This window comes from Leptonychotes weddellii, chromosome 9, assembly GCF_054177405.1.
Source record: "Leptonychotes weddellii isolate Sample4059 chromosome 9, ASM5417740v2, whole genome shotgun sequence".
In the NCBI taxonomy this organism is placed as follows: Eukaryota; Metazoa; Chordata; class Mammalia; order Carnivora; family Phocidae; genus Leptonychotes; species Leptonychotes weddellii.
In genome coordinates, this window is record NC_138377.1 from 26851906 (window position 1) to 26872928 (window position 21023).

General features: G+C 40.7%; 1 protein-coding gene across 1 annotated transcript in view; it reads right to left on the reverse strand.

Moving 5' to 3' along the window:
* The window catches only part of SIPA1L1 (signal induced proliferation associated 1 like 1), a 334415-nt gene that overhangs the window by 232521 nt on the left and 80871 nt on the right, over positions 1-21023 (reverse strand). Inside the window, exon 5 of the mRNA XM_081829748.1 lies at positions 20321-20387. The gene's annotated coding sequence lies outside the window, so the exon portion shown is untranslated. The remainder of the gene's footprint in view (positions 1-20320; positions 20388-21023) is intronic.

Genomic DNA, 21023 nt, shown 5'->3' on the forward strand with positions numbered 1-21023 from the left:
AGTATGGACAGATTCGGCCAGGCTAAAACCTAATCTGGTTTTAAAACAAATTTCCCAAGAAAGAAACAGTAATCAGTGTAGATAAACAGGATTCAGCTTCAGCTTCAGGCTGATAACTTCTCTCCTCTCATCTCAAGAAAACAAGAGATAAGGGAAAACTGTTTATCTTCCATAATACATAGGGTAGGCAATGATCAACAAATATTTTCTCCAAAGGGGGGAAGACTGTACCTTGATTCTAATCCTAGACTCTCATCAAAGCACCAGGCAACTGAGAATCCTCTACGTATCAAAGAACATGGAGGAGGTCACACTTTTTTAAAGAACAGAGTTTTTCTAACCTACCTCCCACCCCCCGCCCCCCTCATTCGGCCCCCACATTCAGACATCAGAAGGCAAAAGTTCCTACTCATATTTTCAGCTTGGTACACAGATTTTCTTTCTAACCTTGGAATAAATAAAAACTGTCAATGAAGCAATGAGATTGTATGTTGCCTTCCACTAACCACCATTATTTCATATGAACAAGTTTTCTCTCCCCAAGTAGAGTATGAGCCCATTTTTAAAGTTCCCATCACGAGTATTTTATACTTAAATCTGGCATCCGCTAGCTTTCGCTCAGCCTTCTAACTCTGGGCACCAACAGGCCCTGGGGTGGAGGTGCCTCCATGTTCAGGAACCGGCTCTTAAGGGCACAGAACAAGTGTAGGCAGCTCCCCATTCCAGGCTTCAGTGGCAAGGACCACATCATCACCTTCTTCAAAGTCTCCCAAAGCTACGGGCATCGTTCACAATCCCCTCACGTTATACAAAATCTGTAACTCGACAGCATGTGGGGGTAAAGTCTAGAGTCACGAACAAGGAGCGGGCGGCACACACCTCTAGGGCCTGGCTCAGTGATGCCTAATGTCAATACCCTTCTCCAAGAACCAGAGGAAAAGAGGTCAGCCTTGTTTCTCACAGTCCGGCACAGTACATGGACCAAGTGCAAAAAAAAAAAAAAAAAAATCACATCTCCTTATCTCCCAGGATGAGTCAAAGAAATACAAACCTGGGAACAGTGGATGGGAAACAGTCTCAGGCACTGAGAAGTTTGGGGCATATTCTTTCCCTATTCTAAGAACTACATTCAGGAGAGTCTGGGACTTTTAATTTTTAGACTTATGTCTTCTGAAGTTGCTCTGATTTCAAAACATTCTCCTATAACCCCAAGGAAAACTTGGGGTTGAATTCTAATTTGATGGAGAGTTTTATACTAGTCCCACTGAAGTAAATGAAGTCATTCTTTGTGTCCACAGAGAGCTGGGAAGGGCCATAGCTCCCCACCATTTGTAAAGGCTCTGGACACCTAACAGGAGCCCATGGGTATTACTTTCAGAAACATGGATTACCTGGCTCTGTCCCTAATGCACCTGGCTAAGTATACCCAGAAACTAGAGCCCCAGTTCAGAGTATGTGAACACACACACACACACAGACACACACACACACACACAAAACCCGAACTTTGTAACACCACTGACATCTAACCTTCAAAAATGTCTTGTTTTGTTTTGTTTTAATGACTATAATAGGATTGCCTGGACAGGAACTGATAACCAAAGGAAAACAATCCAAGACTGTCTGGATTTCACATGTTATTCATCTCCTGTGGGTCCAAGAGATAAAAAGTGTAACTCTAGGCTCTTCTTCTCCCTCCCACCTAGCCAGGTGCCAAGAGGTGGACTCCTAGAGCGCATGGGTTGGGGGAGGGGGTCCTGGTGCAAGTTATTTTCTGCAGCAGGATGACAAGAGTGAGTCATCATTGGGACAGTGTGGCACTACTGCATGGAAGTGGTCCCTCTTGACCCCCTTTCCTTTCTAAGACAGGGGTTGCTGCAACTGTAACTACAGATATATATATGTGCCATTTAATATTTTGAGCTCAGTTTGGTCTTAAAAATCTAAATTCTATATAGAAATTATTCTACTTACCCTGCTTAGCATAACAAGATTGTAACCATCAGGAAAAATCATTGAGTCTTAACAGAGAGTGCCAAGGAAGGGCTCCTTCAAGTACATTTGTTGGTCTTCCAAGGGTTCTGTTGCATAAATCATCTCAAGTATATTAAATATCGGCAACATCCTCTGTGTCACTTTGGCATGTGGCTTCTGTTTGAAAATCAACTTCATCTTTACTCATTCAAAAGCTCATCAGAAGGATTACAAGAAACTACAACAAGTATAAAAAGGTAAAATTCTTTATCAATGATTAAATTTGACCAGTTTTCAAAACTGATATACTGATTAGCCTAAAAGATAATGTCATTATAAAGAATATTAAAAACAGGGGTGCCTGGGTGGCTCAGTTGGTTAACCATCCAACTCTTGATTTTGACTCAGGTCATGATCTCATGGGTCATGAGATGGAGCCCCGCATCCAGCTCCAGTCGGCAGGGAGTCTGCTTGAAGATTCTCTCCCTCTGCCCCTCATACCACTCACGCTCTCCCTCTCTCTCCCTCTCTCTCAAATAAATAAATAAATCTTTAAAAAAAAAAAAAGTATTAACAACAGCAGACAGCACCCAGAATACCACTAAGGCCTTATGTATAATGCATCAATTACCTCCTTCACACTAGATATTGCACCACAAAATTATAGAACGGAATTATGGAAGTCTAAATATTTTCAGAGACAGAACGACCACTGTGAAATATCTTATAGTATAAAAATCAAATATCAGGATTTTTAAAAACTCAAGAGCTATAAACATAAAACTTATCTCCCTGCATACTACTATAAACTGGCTCCCAGATGAATGATGCCCCAAGGATATTCCCACAATCTCTTCAGTGTGCAACATGCAATATTATGATGCTATATTATCTAGAAGAAAATGTAAGGAGTCAGAGAAACATAGGCTCTATTAGGATGATCGAATCTTCAAATAATCACCTTTTCCTCATATTTTGCTATCACTCTATCAAAAAACAAGTCATTTAATACTTATACACATTTATTTCAACTTTCCATTAAATGTTAATAACATTTTTTCATAATTAATTACTAGAATTACAAAAATAAATTCCAAGTTGCCGGGGAAAAAAAATCTTATTACTGTTCCATGCTTTTTGGCAAACCTTGTACTGACATCTATACTGTGGGCTTTGAGTCAAGTAAAATGAAATCTTGGCTAGAAAGGAGCTGTATTAATTTAGAGTAGTGACCCTTTCTAAAGAGAATGGGACAGCATGCCAGTAATACACCTTCTGTAGTTTTTAAATTAGCCTACAGGATTTTGTATTTTTAGTTACTCCTGTTCTATTTGGTTATTTTCTCTTAAAAGAATCTTGAAGTGTTATTACCATTCTGAAACAATGTATCAAAAACTATTTAAAAATCTTTATCTCTAACAGAACCTCTAGAACAGGGAGAAGTGCGTTTTTGTCAGCCTGGTGCGTTCATGGCTGTGAGATGTGTGGAAACATGGTATTGGTGTAGATCTATTTGAATAGTGGAATGTCTATGACTTATTTTATATATACAGCTGAATTGAAAACGTAACCAGTTTTTCCATCAACTACAATAGCTACTCCACAGGAACAATTATCCCAGATTCCCACAGCTTTCACTCAACAAGCATGTGTGCAGACTCACTGTGTCCCACACACTCCCCTCAGCCCCGGAGAGACAATGCCAAACAAGACGAACGCAGCGCCCAACCGCCGGAGCTGTAGAGACAGCATCCTTCCGCGCCACCACCAGCTCTGGGCTCAAAGAGAAAATGTGCAACACATCTTCTCCTTCCGATGATACCAACAAATGAGGACATTTTTTATTAAGAGGGATAAAATTATAATCGTCTCCAAATAGCAGTATGGTGGCTGTCTTTTTATAAATAATCTAGCCGGCTAAAAGTTTAAGCCGAACCCTTTGGGAACTTCTGGCAAATGATTCGAGGACAGTGGCCACCAGAGGTCTGGCTGGAGCTGGCTCTCTCCTGGCACGAAGGAAGCCAGCCCAGGAAAGGCCACACAGAGCTCCTAACTGCTTACCAGCCTATATGCCATGGGAAAAGGTCCCCCTCCTACAGGACCTTGGATCTGAAATGGACCCATAAAAAACCTCCATCTGGGGCAGACTTAGTGGCTGTATATATAAAATAAGTCATAGACATTCCACTATTCAAACAGATCTACACCAATACCATGTTTCCACACATCTCACAGCCATGAACTCACCAGGCTGACAAGATTCTGAAAATTCATATAATCAGAATTATAGTCCATAAAACAACTAGTTTTCATGATCTTTCCTAGAGAGTAAACCTATTTTTTTTCCTACTGAATCTTAACTTTCCTTGCCCCTATCTTTTAAAAAATTTAGAAATAATTTCAATTTCATTCAAAGATATAAATAAAAGTTAAAAAATTAAATGTCAATATGAAAAAGAAATCCTATCAGCCACCTTCACCTGCCCAAAACCATCAAGGGTTTCTCAATAACTAGATAAAAAGGGTCCAAATTCTTTAACTAAGACACTCCAAGTCCTAGACGAGTGAGTTTCAAACTGATTTCTCAACTCATTTCCCCCATCCCACTCCACCAGTCATCATTCCAGGCAAACTGTGAACTATCCTCTGGTACCTGAACACACTCGTCACTTTACTTCTTTCCACACCTTCTCTCATATATTCCATCTGCATTCAGTGCCCACTGATAAAGTGCCTTTCTGTTGATTACAAGTTACACGCACCCTAACTGAAGGGCCACCTCTTCCCCAAGCCTCTGTTAGTGCCCCTTCTGCTGAATTTCCACAGGGTGGGCTCTCTACCTGGAAAGCTATGTGCTTTGGGAAAAAACATCATTGAAATCTCGACTCTGCCGCATACAAGTCGGGCCGTGAGCAGGGACTTGCCTCGCCAGCCTCAATCTGAACAACACAGGGGGTTACAATAACGACTCTGCAAGGTTTAGGGGTTTCTGGGCAACACTGCTGCCATGGGTTCGAATCTCAATGCCAACAGCTGCGGATGGACTGACCCTGCAAAAGGAAATGACCCACCACAAGTCTCAGCTTTCTCACTGGTCAAGCGGGAGGAGCTCCAACTATCTGGCAGAATGACAAGAGTCAGGAAGCCAATGCACATCTCGGACTCCCATGCCCAGGGCCCTGGTGCCCCCACTGTCCTCAGGGTTAGCGGCCCTCCTCTCTCGGGGCTCCCACCACACCCTGTGCTCCCTTCTGTCACAGAATCACACGGGAGTCACCTGTCTCCTCCATCCAGTGGCACATTTACAGCCCGAGTCTAGACTGTCTGGCACTCTGATAAATACATATACTAGAAAGTATTTTTAGGTGTGAAGTGCTTCATAGGTATAAAGAGAAGCACACCCATAAAAATAGGGACCCTGAGAGATTCTGAGGCTAAGAAACAAAGGAAAACACCTGTTGAGATGCTGCTTATTCTTTCAGATCCAATTCAAATTGTAATACTTGTGACTTAATTAGACAGCGGCTGCCTCTAGGAAGGGCGCTTAACTTGGGAGTCACCACCACAGTTCATCAATTCATCTCTAACACCACACACCACACTCTCCCCTATACCTTTTTCTTCTAATCATCTTACTCCCCTGATCTGAAGCTCAAGGAGAACAAGGCCTTATGTGACTGGCCTTCCTCTCCAGCCCCCCCTCCCTACCATAGAAAGGGGAATTAAATGAATTTAAAAGGAGTGCTAAAGCTTCTAGAACTACATCATCCATATCACGAGGTAATCTAACATCACATGATTGCTCTGCCAAGTGATTCATCACCTCTAAGACCCCAAAGTCAAGGTCTGAATAGATCTAGACAACATTCTTACACCTACAGGAGGAATTCAACAAAATCTCTCAAAATCAAAAGAAAAGCTTTTCCCTGAATAAGGTTTTCATTCATGGTTTAAAAAATCAGAAACAACAGAAAACAGCGAACCGAAACAAAAATGTCAGGGAGGAAAACTCTGTCCTTTTGAACTTTCTAATGTTCATGATACTTTAATATTCTTCTCTCCTCAAGCCAGTATTTTTCTTAGAAAAGCAAATCAATGCTTTACATTCCATATTCATGAGTACTTATAAAAATAAACTAGCACACACAATGGTAGAGCTTTTTTAAATTACTGATTAATCAAATTAATAAAAGTTGACTTATAAAATATATTTTGAACTCGCTATTTTCCAATGTGGGTATCACTTCACTAAAACATCTGTTTTCTATCTCTGACATTTCAGAATCAGCAAACCTGTAACAAACACTGAATGTGCCCCCCACTTCTGGTGAGGGGTAATGGTAGTGAAGAAGGAGGGAAGGTCATGATTCCGGAATTAAATATTGACTTCCTCTCTCCTTGTCTGTGGCACATTCCCTGACAGTGTAAAAAGAAACAGAAGCTTGAATTTCATTCTGAGCTCACTGAAGCGTGAGGAGCCAACTGCGAAAACAAGTTCATCGTCGGGCAAACCAGCGATCCTTTGTGTTGCCCTGTCCTCTGTGAAGTCTGCCTGGGAGAGGACCCCCCCAACCTCTTGTTAGGATGCCAGAGGTGAGCTTTGGAAACGCTCTCCCCAAGCATTGTTCATCCAATCCAAGAACAGTGAGCAGGGAAGCCGAAAGGGGGGAACCCTGCTCTCCTAGGATTTTTGTATCAATTCCAAGAACTTTCCTTCTCTCACTGCCAGAAGCACCCATCAATTCCCATAGTAACCAGCCCACGGCTTTCCAACTGGTCCAAAAGGGAGGCAGGCATGCTGCAGACAGAAGCACGTGGGAGCGTGACCCAAGCCCCGGGCACCCATCCAGTGTGCCTTAAACACTCCCATTCTATCTCCCTGCTGCCCTGGATTCCCAGGCTACCAGATGGTTCTCTCCGTTCTCCCTTCAGCGTGCTGAGACAATGAAGGGGCTATTTGCCTAGGACTCTGCACAAAACAATTTCCTGTCTTCTGATGCAATCTTGGTTCAGGTCTATTGGGTACTGAAGCAATCATGTCCGCCCCACCACCACACTGTGCATAAATGTTTGCTGAATGAAGGAATCCTCTGGTATAGAAATAAAGATTTCAAAGATACGGGGGTATAGGTCTGAGACCGAGGACGGGGACGAAGAGGCTGCACTCCCCAAAAAAATGAAGAGGAGATAAAAGGGTGCTGAAGTGGGTGGAGACCACCTTATCTTTGAGAATTAGGATTCCTTATGCTGAACGAGCAAGAGTGGGAACAGGAGGAGGAGAGCCACACACAGGGAACTGAGGGTATTTCTGTCCCCAACACACTGAACAAGGGCACTGCAATCAGGAACCATGGCTCATGATGGTGATTGGCTTATATGATATGAAAACCATACACGGTGATTTTTGACAAGGAAAGGGAAAATGATCAAAATTGAGGGAAGATATAGGTGATAATTTGAGCAGTTTGAGAGGAAAAAAATATTCAGCTGATTCTGACATGTTTCTCTAAAGGATGACTATGTTGAAGAGATTTTTTTTTTAACTAAAAATAGAGACTCAAATTAAAAAGTGCTCAGCATGGGCTATGAACCCGTTCCCCAAGATTTCACATCTTCAACAGAATTTAATGGCTGAAAGAAAAGGAGATAATGAGGGTGATAGGGGGTGCTACAGAAAGGAGCCTGCCACTGCCTTTGGAGTCCATTCCTCACCCTCACGGATGGGACGCACATGCTGTCATCCGGGAAGATGCTGAGTAATGCACCTGCAGGGTTACAGCACATGCAGGCACACAGGCTAAATCTTAACAGATACTCCAAAGCCACTTTCCAGTGAGGGTCCCACCGCAGTATGGGTGAGTTTTTTAAACATTTACCTTCTGGATCCATGGCACTGTGCCAATAACAGAATATAAAGTAATAAAATAAAGACCCAAAAACATGACTCAGCATCACCAAAAGCAGAGGGGAAATGGAAGGTGAGCTATGGAAATAATAGACTTTATTAGGATAGGAAGGTAAGATTATGAATGACTGCCCTTTATATTATCAGTGATAAATCTCTTTAAAATTAAATATTTTCAAAAAAAAACAGAAGATGAGAAATATTTGAGCCATATAAAACAAATTCCCAGAAGATCAATGCTTTAACAAAAAATCTAAATTAATACAGAAAGGTATCACAATCCCACTAAGGTTTACAGGATATTCTTTTGGAAATTCAGAATCAAGTTCCTACGGAAAAATAAAGGAACAAAAATAATGAGAGTAATCGCAAAAAAGAAGAGTAATAAAGGAGACCAAGGCTTAAAACTTGCCTAAACGTGTTATAAATACATAATAATTTTAAAAGCATGAAATTGGTTCATGAATAGACCATCAAATCAAAAGATAAAATAAAAATTCTAAAAATACTTTGGAGAGCTTGCTAGAAGATAAAATGTGACATTTAAAATCCGTGCAGAAAAAAATAATTACTCTATAATGGTTTTGGCACAACTATGCAGCCACATGGAAAAGAGAATGGGATACCAACTCACAACAAAAAAAAAAAATCTCAAATTGGTCAAAAAACTTAAACATTAAAAAAAGAAACAAAAATATTAAAAGAAAGTAGGAGACATTTTTCATACTTCTGGAGAGCATAAGACCTTTCTAAGGAGGACATGAAACCCAAATCCCATATAATAAAACATAAATAAATTTGATTATCCAAACATAATAAATTTATACATCACGAGTTACCATAAATGACAAAACATACACCCAGTAGGATAACTTCTCTTTTTATTTAAAAAGCTTATCTCAAACAAATGGACAAAGGATCACAAAAGTCAATTAATTCACAGAAAGAAAAACTGCTCTTAAACACATAACAGTACATACAACCTCATTTATAATGAGAAATGCAAAGGAAAACGACAAAGAGATTCCCTTTTTCAGCTATGAAACTGGCAAGGATTAAAAGGTTTAATCACATACCACTGGCAGGAAGAAGGAGAAAGGCATACATTGCTAATGGGAGTGTAAGCTTGTATAACGCCCATGGAGGGCAGTTTGGCAAATACTTATCACAGATATGAAGATACATATTCTTTAACCCGGAAATCCCTCTGTATAAACCTGTACACTCTCAAGTTCAAGGACAGCCACAGAGGCATTGTTAATAATATTGAAAAGATCAGAAACAATTTAAAGTCCATCATTAAGAGACTGGATAATAAAGTACACCCATAAACTGGAATGGAACAGAATGAAAGCATAGTGCGGTATGTTACAATTTGTGTAAAAATAAACTTTAAAAAGCATACATACTAAATGCAATATGACATTTCTAGATTAGATCCTGGAAAAGAAAAAGGGCATCAGTAGAACAACTCATGAAATCTGAATAAAATCTATGCCGTTTAGGTTCACTGTAAAACCTTTTGGGTTTTACTCTATGGGCATGTATTGGCTATTTAAAACATAAAGTTTAATTTTTTTTTTTTTAAGATTTTATTTATTTGAGAGAGAGAGACAGAGAGAGGATGAGTGGAGAGAAGGGGAGAGGGAGAGGGAGAAGCAGACTCCCCACTGAGCCAGGAGCCTGATGCGGGACTCGATCCCAGGACCCTGAGATCATGACCTGAGCCGAAGGCAGATGCTTAACCGACTGAGCCACCCAGGTGCCCCAACATAAAGTTTAATTTTAAAAAACCTAATAATTTTGTGATTAAATTTATTATCTTCCATGGTATTCATATCCTTCTACATACTGCTAACAAGACACATCAAGGGCAGATACATGGCTTCAACACTTCTAATACTTCAGTTGTTGCACCTAAATACCCACCTGCCTCACCTACCAGATTTTTGGTCCCTAAAGGTAGGGGCCATGTCAACTCATCTCTGTACTCAAAGAATCTGGAGAATCTTTGTCACATGGTAAGGATTTAACAAATGAGAGTCAAAATTCCTAGTTCTGGTCCAGTGATCCAATTTTTGATCAGTAAGAAATTTTGTATTTCAAATATCCAACAATCCTTCTAGGGATTTCCTTTGGCCCTTAGTTCACAATGACACCGAAGAGAAAAGAAAGGTAAGTAATTCTCACCAAGGATTCGGCTAGGGAAATAGAGAGAGGCAAATACAGCTCTGTGCTGAGAGTTGTAGGGAACAGAATAAAGAAGACACAGCCCTTACAGTAGAAGTCAGGCATAATTAAAGTCAGCACTTAAGAAGGTGAAAGTGTGGTGCTGCCTTGCATTTTCTGAAATGTTTTACACAAAGGCTATTAAAACACTTTTCAAGGAAAAACTACTTATTTTGCAATTTAAGAAAAATGATAAAACTCCAATTCAGACAAAGTTTTGGTTTTCTCTGATGTCTTCTCAAGAAGAAACTTGGGGTAGCATGCTTAAGAATGTCCAAAGAAAAAATTCTAGCCTCAAGCCCCTTTGATACCTAATTTTCTAAATACTCAAAATGCAAAAGATAAGTAACATAAGAAATACTGAGGTCCCTGAATGGGCAAAGAAATACTACCGAGTTTCTCCCCAAAGCACCAATCGTGCTGCCCCATGCCATCTCCACAAACTCCGCTCTGAGCCTAGGACCACCACCATGAAGTAATATAACTTGGGCAACACTTCTGATCTCTGTGAACACCCATTTTCCATCTATAAAACACATAGATGGCAACTAAGGCTCCTTCCAGGTCTAAAAGTCGATTACATCTCTTTTCCTTCACACGTCCCGAATATAAACGAAGACCGTGGAGTCCTTTGATACGAACACACCCAAAACAGGCATTTGTCTGTATGTACCCGGGGAAGGGGCCACATGTGAAACTTCCTTCCTATTTCTGGAGTGGCCCAACACAAAAGAAACAAAATAACATTTGATTACAAACTGAAGGCACACATAAGTGTTCTCAAACGCAGGGGAAAAGGATTTACTGAACTCTGTGTTGACATTAAACTGTGTATGCTGTACAGTGCAACACCCATTCAATTGTGCATTCATTCTTTTAGGATTACATAAGCTTCAAACTTGGCTTTCACAGATCTTTTATGTACTAGTTAGTCTACATATAACTTCTGTGAGTTATCTCTTTTTTTAAATAGTTTATTTATTTGAGAGAGAGCGAAAGCTATCAGAGGGAGAGGGAGAAAGCAGACTTCCCGCTGAGCTGAGAGCCTGAGAGGCAGGGCTGGATCCCAGGACCCCGAGATCACGACCTGAACCGAAGGCAGACACTTAAGAGTTTAACTGACTGAGCCACCCAGGCACCTCTCTGTAAGTTATCTTTAAGAGTATATACTGCTACTTGATATTTTTATCTTGTTTACCACTTTTCACGGCATGGAAAAAAAGAGAACACTGGGGAAAGTTGCGGGCATACAGGAATATGCAAAGATATGTGAATTATCAGTGGATAGTTTTTATTCTAACTTATTTAACATAAGCCTCAACCTTGACCTACTGGCTTGAAAGGTGATTAGGAGCTAACACTGAGTTTACCTCTGTTAGTTTAAATTTTCCCTTTCAATACACAGAAAGAACATTGTGCCGCCAATAAATAATGGTTTTCTTCTAAAGTTCCTTTTCCCTAAATAACCAGCATTTTATGGGGTCAGGTCTTTTATAAATAACATAGGGATAGAGAAGAGTTTTCCAAGAAACACACAAATAAGTTCAAATTTCCACAGGCAAGATCTACTTCAGTAGATGAGGATATGGATATATCCATCTGCAGGATGAGCCAGTGCCTTCCTGAGGAAACAAACTTGAACGTGTTTCAAAAGGAGGGAAAGGGGACTGACAGGTGGCAAGGAGAAAGAGAAACTCCAGGCATTAAAAAAAAAAAAAAAAAAAAAGACGTGCGTTAAAGCTGCCCCTGTGGCTGCTCGAGAGGCAGAGCCGCACGGTGACCGGAGAAGACCGGGCCCCAAGGCTTCTCTGGCCCGTGCGGCTGGGAGCCCGCTCACTACGAGGCACAGGGCGCGGGCCCCGGAACCCGGCGGGCGGGCGAGGCGCGTGGCTCACCAGCTCCAGCTGACAGATGCAAAGGGCAAGGCTCCGAATCCCCACGAGGCCTTGCTTAAAGGGTTTTGGAAATTAAAAGGAATACTGTGTGATAACTATTGTGGAGAAAGAAGTCGCATTTTAAGACTGACAACTTCAAACCCCAGAGTTCCTGAACATAACCAACAGATAAAACAATTATTACATTCTTTTCTCAAGAGACTGAAGGAACGAGGCACTGGGCCTATCTGCCCTGACCTGCCAGACAACCATGCAAAGGAAAGGAAAAAGGCAAATCCCACTTTTACCGTGAAGAATGTTCCTTACGGGAAACCAAAGGACCAGGCGGTGTGCCTATGCGTGCCCCGGCGGAGGCCCCCACTGCATTATGTATTCCCTCGGCCGTGGTGTCCGTCATGTGGTAGGGGCCACGCTGAAGACACAACACATTCCTCAGCCATTACAACAGAGATTAGCGGTTCACGGAGGAGGCCTTCCAGACCTCGGAGACACTTAATACAACCCCCACCCCCAGCTCTGCCCCCAGCGCACAGATTCTAAAACTAGGTGTTATTTTTACACGAGAGCACGGTGGCGATTATAATAATTTACTTGTTAATCATTTAATTGCAGAATTCTCTACATATAAATAAATTCACATCTGGTAGCAAAATGTAGCCCAATAAATAAAACTAGTCTTTTATAAAAAGAAAACTTCAGGGCGCCTTGGTGGCTCAGTCAGTTAAGTATCCAACTCTTGATCTCAGCTCAGGTCTTGATCTCAGGGTTGTGAGTTCAAGCCCCACATAAGGCTCCATGCCCAGCACTAAAAATAATGATGATGATGATGATAATAAAAACAATTTCAGGGGCACCTGAGTGGCTCAGTCGGTTAAGCGGCTGCCTTCGGCTTGGGTCATGGTCTCAGGGTCCTGGGATTGAACCCCACATCAGGCTCCCTGCTCAGCAAAGAGCCTGCTTCTCCCTCTCCCTCTGCCTGCCACTCTACCTACTTGTGCGCTCTCTCTCTCTCTCTATCAAATAAATAAAATCTTTAAAAAAAAAAAATTTCAAAGACAAATATTAGAAGTTAATAAGGTCTACTTACTTGTAAACCACAAGTCAGCTCTTAGATTTTAGCTCCTGAACTATCCCATTTCTCTAGATAAATATGGGGAATTTGAGAACCTTTTTCTAGATAAACTCCCTCTGCTAATGGGAGTCACTCTGGTAAAACAATTTGGGAGTATCTATTACAATATCCCCTGGCCTGACAACCGCCGAGAGAAACATATGCCCACGTGCACAGAGCCAAGGACAAGGATATTCTTTGCACCTTATTTGTAACCAGGACTACTGAAAACCACCTAGGAATTCAGCAACAGGAGAATGGCAGAAAAACCATGCTTATATTCCCATGATGAGTCTACATAACAACAGGCAGCTGTTGAAAAGGACAAACTAGGTTTATATGAAGTAACAGAGATCTCCAAAGCATGTATGTACCTGAATGACAAAAAGTTACTGATATTCAATACAATACAAATTATATGAAGTTTTAAAGCACAAAAATAACCTTCATATTAGAAGTGAAAATATAAACACCACATCAACAAAGCGTTTAGCTCTGGAGAGCTAGTAGGGAAACAGGAAGGGGGAGGTAAGGAGAAAACCTTATAAGCAGACTCATTTATTACTCTTATTAAAATTAATTTTAAAAACATCTCGCAAGGACTTTACAGGGTTATTAGGTGACTTTGGATTAAAGAATAAGGGGAAAAAGGGGGTGCCTGGGTAGCTCAGTCAGGTAAGGTCTGACTCTTGATTTCGGCTCAGGTCATGACCTCAGGGTCGTTGAGATCGAGCCCCGCACTGGGCTAAGCAGGGAGTCTGCTTGAGATTCTCTCCCTCTCCCTCTCCTCTCTCTCTCTAAAATAAATAAATAAATGTTTAAAAATGAAAAGATTACATTAACATCTCAACTAAAACAGGCATGCTCCCTTTTAACTACTTAAGAGTCCTGTCCCACGAGTGGCCTACACTTTGTGAGAATGCAAACTTAACTTTTTAATAAAGGTCAGCTTATGATAACAATGATAAGGGTCCCCTTCTTGTAGTGGAGTCTTCAGAAAATCAGGCCCTGGATGGGAACCAATGAATTCCTCTACTTTCAACCCTGGCAGCGTACCATCAGCCTGGCTTTCAAACAACCCTCTACCTACGTGGCTCACGGAAAATGAAATACACTCTCGATTCCGGGAACTGCATCACCAATGTTCTATCTACCCATAACAGCTAGCTGCCACAGTGGAAAAGAAAAGAAGAGAAGAAGAAGGGAAGGAGGAGGGAAGGGAGAGAGGGAGGAGGGAGGAAGGATGGAAGAAAGGAAGGAGGGAGGAGAGAGGAAAGATGGAAGGAAGGAAGGAAGGAGGGAGGGAGGGAAGGAATAAGCAATTTGTTGCTGAAATACCTATCATTAATGTAAGATATACTTTAAATATAACCAAATGCACTCTCTCATTTTTAGTTACTATAATGCCATGATTTAATAGAAAATAAACTGTAGAAAAGTAAATAGGAAAACATCCTCCTTATAGCACTAAGTATAAAAATAGCTTACAAAACAGCATGCACAGGATTCCAAGTTTGCTTTTAAAACCTATACATGGTCACAAAGAACGAAAATGAAAGAAAACTATCAAGATGTTAGCAATCCTAAAAAACAAATGACCTAGTTTCTTCTACAATAAATTACATGAAAAGAGAGGGGTAAGGGAAAATGTTACAGATTAAGAAAAGACTTAAAAGAGACAAATGCAATGTGTTATACCCTGCTTGGATCCTGAGTCCAACAAACTAAATTGTAAAATCACAATTTTGAGACAACGAAAGACACTGAACATAAGCTGGGGATTATAGGACTGGCTAGTAAGTAATATTAAAGATTAATTGTTAATTTTGTTAAGGGTAATGATATTGTGACTTTTTAGAAGTCATCTGTTAAAAATATTTACTGAAGTATTTACAGGTAAAATGATATAATATCTAAGTTGTGCTTTAAAACTCAAAAAAAAAAAAAAACCTCACAAAAGCAAGAAGATCAATGTAACAAGAATGGCAAAATGTAATTGTCAAAGCTAGATGATGGGTACATGGGGCTCATTGTGCTCTTCTCTCTACTTTTGTGTATGTTTAAATTTTTTCACAAATAAAAAGCAAAAATGCTAACAGGGAGAGCTACCTCTGAATGGTGGGGACTGAGTGATCTGCTTTGAACTGGGTGATTTTTATTTTGATCTGTGCACCTTTTAGGAACATCCAGATTTTATACAATGAATATGAATTACTTCAGTTACCTGAAGAAACAAATGTTACCTTTTAGTGGATGGATGGATGGATCTTCCAATGCCCAGTTCCAATGATGCCATGTCCATAGATTTCATTCTCCCTCTACAGACACCTCAATGCATTTTACTTGTATTTCCACAAAAGGCTTTATTACATTTGGTCATTTGTTATGGCCATTTTTAATTATGTCTTATCTCTTCCTCTAGAAATACAACTTGATTACAAGAAGCATTTGGTTTTTTTATGTATCTATCCTGGTCAACAACAACCAGGTGTTAAATAGTTGTTTACTTAATTGAAGTAACTCCTCCACTAATAAATCCAGAGGGGAGACAAGTGGCTACAGAAGTAGAATATCTTACTTCTTGTAACTACAAAGGCTTTAAGGCTAAGACATACCCAGAGGTCCCTATACAAAGACCAATACCCAACAAATGTTACCTCATCAATTTCTCAAACCATTTGTTTTCCAATTGACTGAGGGGGAAACATCAGTCAGTAGCAAAAAAAAAAAAAAAAAAGCCCAGTTACTGAATTAAGTTACAGACTTAAAAAAAAAAACAACAACTCGTGGCGGGGCTGGGGGCGGGGGGGGGGGGGGGTCAAAGTCCATTAGCTCTTCAGCAACCATTTCATTACTTAACCTACTGAAGACTCATCTAGAGTAGCAGTGCATCAGTGCATTTTTATTAAGGACACCATCATGGCAAGAACACAGAACCAGCCATGTGCTGGGACAAACAATGGTTCAGGAAACATCCCTAGCTCTGAAGAGGCTGGTGCCATGTGGAAAGGTTACATGACCACATAAAGAAGACCACGTCTTCTTTATCATCCACTCACTTGGGGCCTTGGCATGTTTGGTGCAGGTAGGAGCAGTAGCCTTCTTCAAGCGTAGGACATTCATCTCTATAATCTCTTGCTTAAAAATCATTTCCAAAAAGGTACAATAAAGGCATCCTCCCAGGTGCAGTAAAACCACCAAAACATGGCATACTACACTTCCCTAAATGGAAGACTTCATCCACCATGGCCTTAACTGATGAAAGCCCCTCAAACACTTGTGAAGATATTTACAACTTCCTTTTATATGTAAAATACACTTAGGTATTGATAAACATTAAAATAAAGCCTAGGTTGTAAAATAAAAACCCCACCACAAACAGTTTCCCAAACCCTTTGGGAAAGGTATATTGTGAAGAACTGGCAGATGCAAGCTCCCCACAAGTTTCACGTCTAGTTCCACACCGTGCTCTGCTCCCAGAAGCCAAGTCTTCAAAATTTCTTTACCAACCCAACCTTTCAAGGCAGGTAGTGGCAGAGGTCTGCACCATCCCCACCCTGACTTCCACCCACATCCATTCAATGTTCATGTTCTTGCTTCTCTCTTTTCTGGTTCTTTACTTTAGACATTTGCTCAAATCCACTCTTATTAGCAACTTTTAAATTTATTAAGACGTCAACTAGAAAACAAATGGTTTGCGAAACTGACTAGTTAACACGGTACCAGTATAAAAAAAACATATCCATACAAATCCAGGGCCCAAAATAAGGACCAGGTACCAAGAAATAAGGCAGTTCCTCCAAAGACAACCTAATTCAACGCCTCTTAGCATTTGTTCTACTTGTCACTGGAATGCGTTTCAAAGAGGCAACTCTTTATTTGATGTGGACAACTGTGCTCTCATGTTTAGAAGAACTAAGGGTAACACTTCAGTGAGAACAAGTTGTCCCTACTCCAGAGAAAAGGGGCATGATATTATTAGTAAATGTGAAGGGGTCATACCACAGTTCTAGAGGCTGGCAAAAGTATTTCCTAGGCCAAAGGATTTCACAGAATTTTCTTTTTTAAGAATAAAGAAGGAGGCTCTGAATAATAAATAAGCATAGTGAAATAACTCTGAAGTGACCACAAGGCACACCAAACTCCATTCCCATTAGTCATGGCCAAAGATGAAAGGAAAACTCTGCAATCATCCCTTTGCTACTATAAAATTTTAATATTTTCCTATTGTATTATAGTCCACATTTAGTTAATAAAATTTCGTCTAGTATTTATCCTAAAAAGTTGTCTCCCTTTTGTACGCTCCGTGCCACAGGGAGACTTCAACGTAGGCCGATCCAAAGAATCTCACAAGTGTGCTCGAGGTAAGCATCTGAGTTCTTCTGAGAGTTCGCATATTCAAAGTCCTTTATTAATCTGTTGTCTGTCACTGGACTACCTCTAATGAGGAAACTGTTCGCTTCGGTTTCAAGGAAGACATAGTTTGTTAGGATGATGGGCAGGAAAAAGAAAGCAGGTGCATCAGTGGACATGAGGCTGAACAGCCAGGAAGGAGGTACCACTTTTCAACTCACCTCTGAATGTGCTACAGTTACTCTACTGTCTGGATGGCCGATGTAAGGCCTAACGATTATTCGGTTTCTTGCTACCACCACATATAACACCAAGAGAAGTCTAGGAGCATGCACCAACACGTATTTTTTTCCTTTTCTTTTTATACTTACTAAATCGTTGGGACTTCCCATGAACAGTAAGAAGCATGTCTTTACTTTGTGTATCATATCAGCAAACTATTAGTCTATGCAAATGTGACCAGTTATTCTTTTATTTTTTTTTTTCAAGAAAAGAAAGACGTGCAGAGCTTTTTAAAATTTCCTCAGCTACTCTCCCATTAAAAGCAAAAGCCTGGGATGCAACGACCAAATTGAAATAAGAGAAAAATTTAAACAACATCTCATTGACCTATGAGCACATAGCTGTCTACACAAGAAAGGGAAAATTCAAAGCAAAAATACAATACTTGGAAAATTATTCAAGTGTTTCAATGTGTGAAAGCAAATAATTTAGTCAGAGATTATCATCAATTAACAGCGCTCTTTCTCGCTTGGGGATTTAGAAAGAATATAGCCATACGATTTTTTTTTAAGGGAAGGAAAAGAAGTATGCTTTCTCAATTCGATTTTGTATTCTAGAACAATGTTACTCAAAAAATAAATAGATAAAAATGTGTAAGAATGATGGATTTAATAAGATCTACATAGGACTGCCTAGAAAATATAAGGTTTCATGGGTTTGTTTGGTTTGGTTTGGCCTTTTGGATTTTTGTTTTCTTCTGAAGAAGGGAATTGATTCGGATATCCCTGAAGTGGAGAGTCTTTAGAAAGGAAGTGTACATTTAGAAGGCCAAGAAAGAGTCATGCCACTAATAGGTCTGGAAGACTGCTCAATGAAGCCTCCCTTGTCTGTCTGAGCAGACCCGAGCTAGTAGGAATGCTTACGAGAAGAATCTCCCACCTGACCTGACAGATAGACCGTCCTAGCACCATCAGATAGTATCACCATTAAAAGGCGTGTTTTAAGTGCTCAGGAGTTCAGGTTGTTAAGCTGAACAAAATTCAAAAGACAAGGTGGAGCTGCTACAATACAAAAGCCAAACAAGCTTGGCCTCACAGTAATCCTAGAACTTAAGGCTTCTGCTAACAACTGTCATACTCAAATTCAATCGGGAGCTGATCCTTCCTTAAGAGTGTTTAAAATACCGTCAGACACACAGGGGCTGCACAGGAGGTGCGTGTTTCTATTGTATACAGGCACTGTGGAGGGGAAAAAGGTGACTCTTGAAAAACAACTTCCAAGACTGAGGTGAAGACCAGAGGGCACTCCATACCAGGGCCTGATTTCTCTTCCTTCTGAAAGTACCCGACCTACCATCATGGGGCATGCCTGCAGGCTGCTTGCTGCACCGCTAAGCAATTCTTGATGGTTCCGAAGATGCTACGTTCTCAAAGACAGTTTTTCTATTGTGTTGCTAATAAAAGACTCGGGCTTTTCAAATGGCCACAAATTACAGAGACCTAAAAATCCTTCCTGGGTTTCACTCTGTTGAAGAACGATGCTGGGTTTGATCAAATAAATGCTACCAGGAAAGTGTCCTAATGTACTTTAAAAACATTGTCAGAGATAAGAATTCCCCAATTCCTCTTACTGAAATTCAAGGAAGGTCGGAGACAGCCAGCCACTTTGAAAGCACTGCTCCGATTACCCACGAACTTCAGAAAAGAAGCCCTAGGCTCTGCACAAAGGTTTACTACAGGGAGATGCTCAGATAACCTTGACCGTCCTTTGTAGGCTGTGGTGCTCCAGAAGAGCTGACTCCTTAGGCAATTTGCTTCTGCTTCTAACGAAGCAGCAGGTAAGAAAAATCTCCAGGTCTTCGTTTCAGCAAAACCAAAGAAACCTACACATCCCAAACGACTTGTTTTATCTGAATTTAAGAGTTTAATGTATTACAGCACTTGAAGCTTGTGGAAATGTCTCTCTCAATCTGAATGAAGCTGTTACTTTTCTCAATACGAATATACCCTTTTACAACTGATTAAAACGTCTGAGAAATGTCCACTGAAACATTAGAACAGGCCTAAGGTGGGCCTGGGTTCCTACCTGGGAGTAAAAACCAGGGGGAACCACGCTGAGACCAAGGGTGACAATCACATCGGTAAACGTCAGGCAGTAAGTACATCATCCAACCATCTCAACAGTTTTCAGGATAAGCCTGCTATTCCCAATTGTCCACTAACGCACCACAGTTGACATGAGTTGAAGTATAAACTCCCATCAAATTTTAAGAAACACATAAGATTTTTTGAAACGTAATTACTATGGAATGGGACACAAGTAGGTAACAAAAACCTTCTTATTATTAATTTAAGTAGCCAAGAAAAACCCTGAACTGTTTTAACTGTAAAGACAACAATGCTGAATTCAGAAATCAGAGTAAAAACTGCACAGGAGCTTCCCTCCCTCTCCAATTCTGTTTCTGCCTCTCAGCAGTAAAACAAAGAAGGAGGAAAAACCAGTGAGGAAAAAACACAGGGTCCACATGCGGTCAATCCAAACCTCCCTGCACAGAGCAGGTCTGCTGAGCACAAGCGTCTGAGTGGCATTCCCTTCCCCCGACAGGACTTGGTGACAAATCCACCAACTCACCTTCTTCCACTTCAAAGTTAGCAGCAAATCTTGCTTTTGAGTCCAACTTGAGGTATTCTCTCAAAACCTAGATTAAAATAATTATGAACTTTAGTATAATAAGGCTATTTTTGAATTCTGAAAAACATACAATTGTACCTCACAATATTAAGGAGGGAAAAATCAGTTACAAATCAAATCCTAACTGTGAAAGGATATACTCTACCTCTAAAGCCCTCTTTAATGGGTAATCTCTTTGTGTGTAGTTCAATGCACATTTACATGTATGCCAACCAACAGCCACTCCTGCTTAAACAGATTCTTAAACCCAGTTATTCAGTCTCTAAGCAGCTTGTCATGGAGGGCCTCAGCCCATCATCTGTTCACGAAGTCTGAGGAGAAACTCAGGAACCTGAATGTGTACAAAGGCCCCCAACAAAGATTTTGATGTAGTGAGCCTGTCCCATGCCTACGGGAAACACTGTTTCGAACCACTGGTTCTTAACAGGGGGTGACTTTCTACCCCAGGCAATATCTTGCAACGTCTGGAAATATTTTTGGTTGTCACAACAGGGGGAGGAGATATGCTACCAGCATTTAGTGGCTAGAAGCCACGGATGCTGCTAACCCACCCCACACTGCACAGGACAGCCCTCCACTACAAAGAATGATCCAGTCCCAAAGGTCAACAGCGGTGACGTTGAGAAACCCTGTTTCAAAGCAA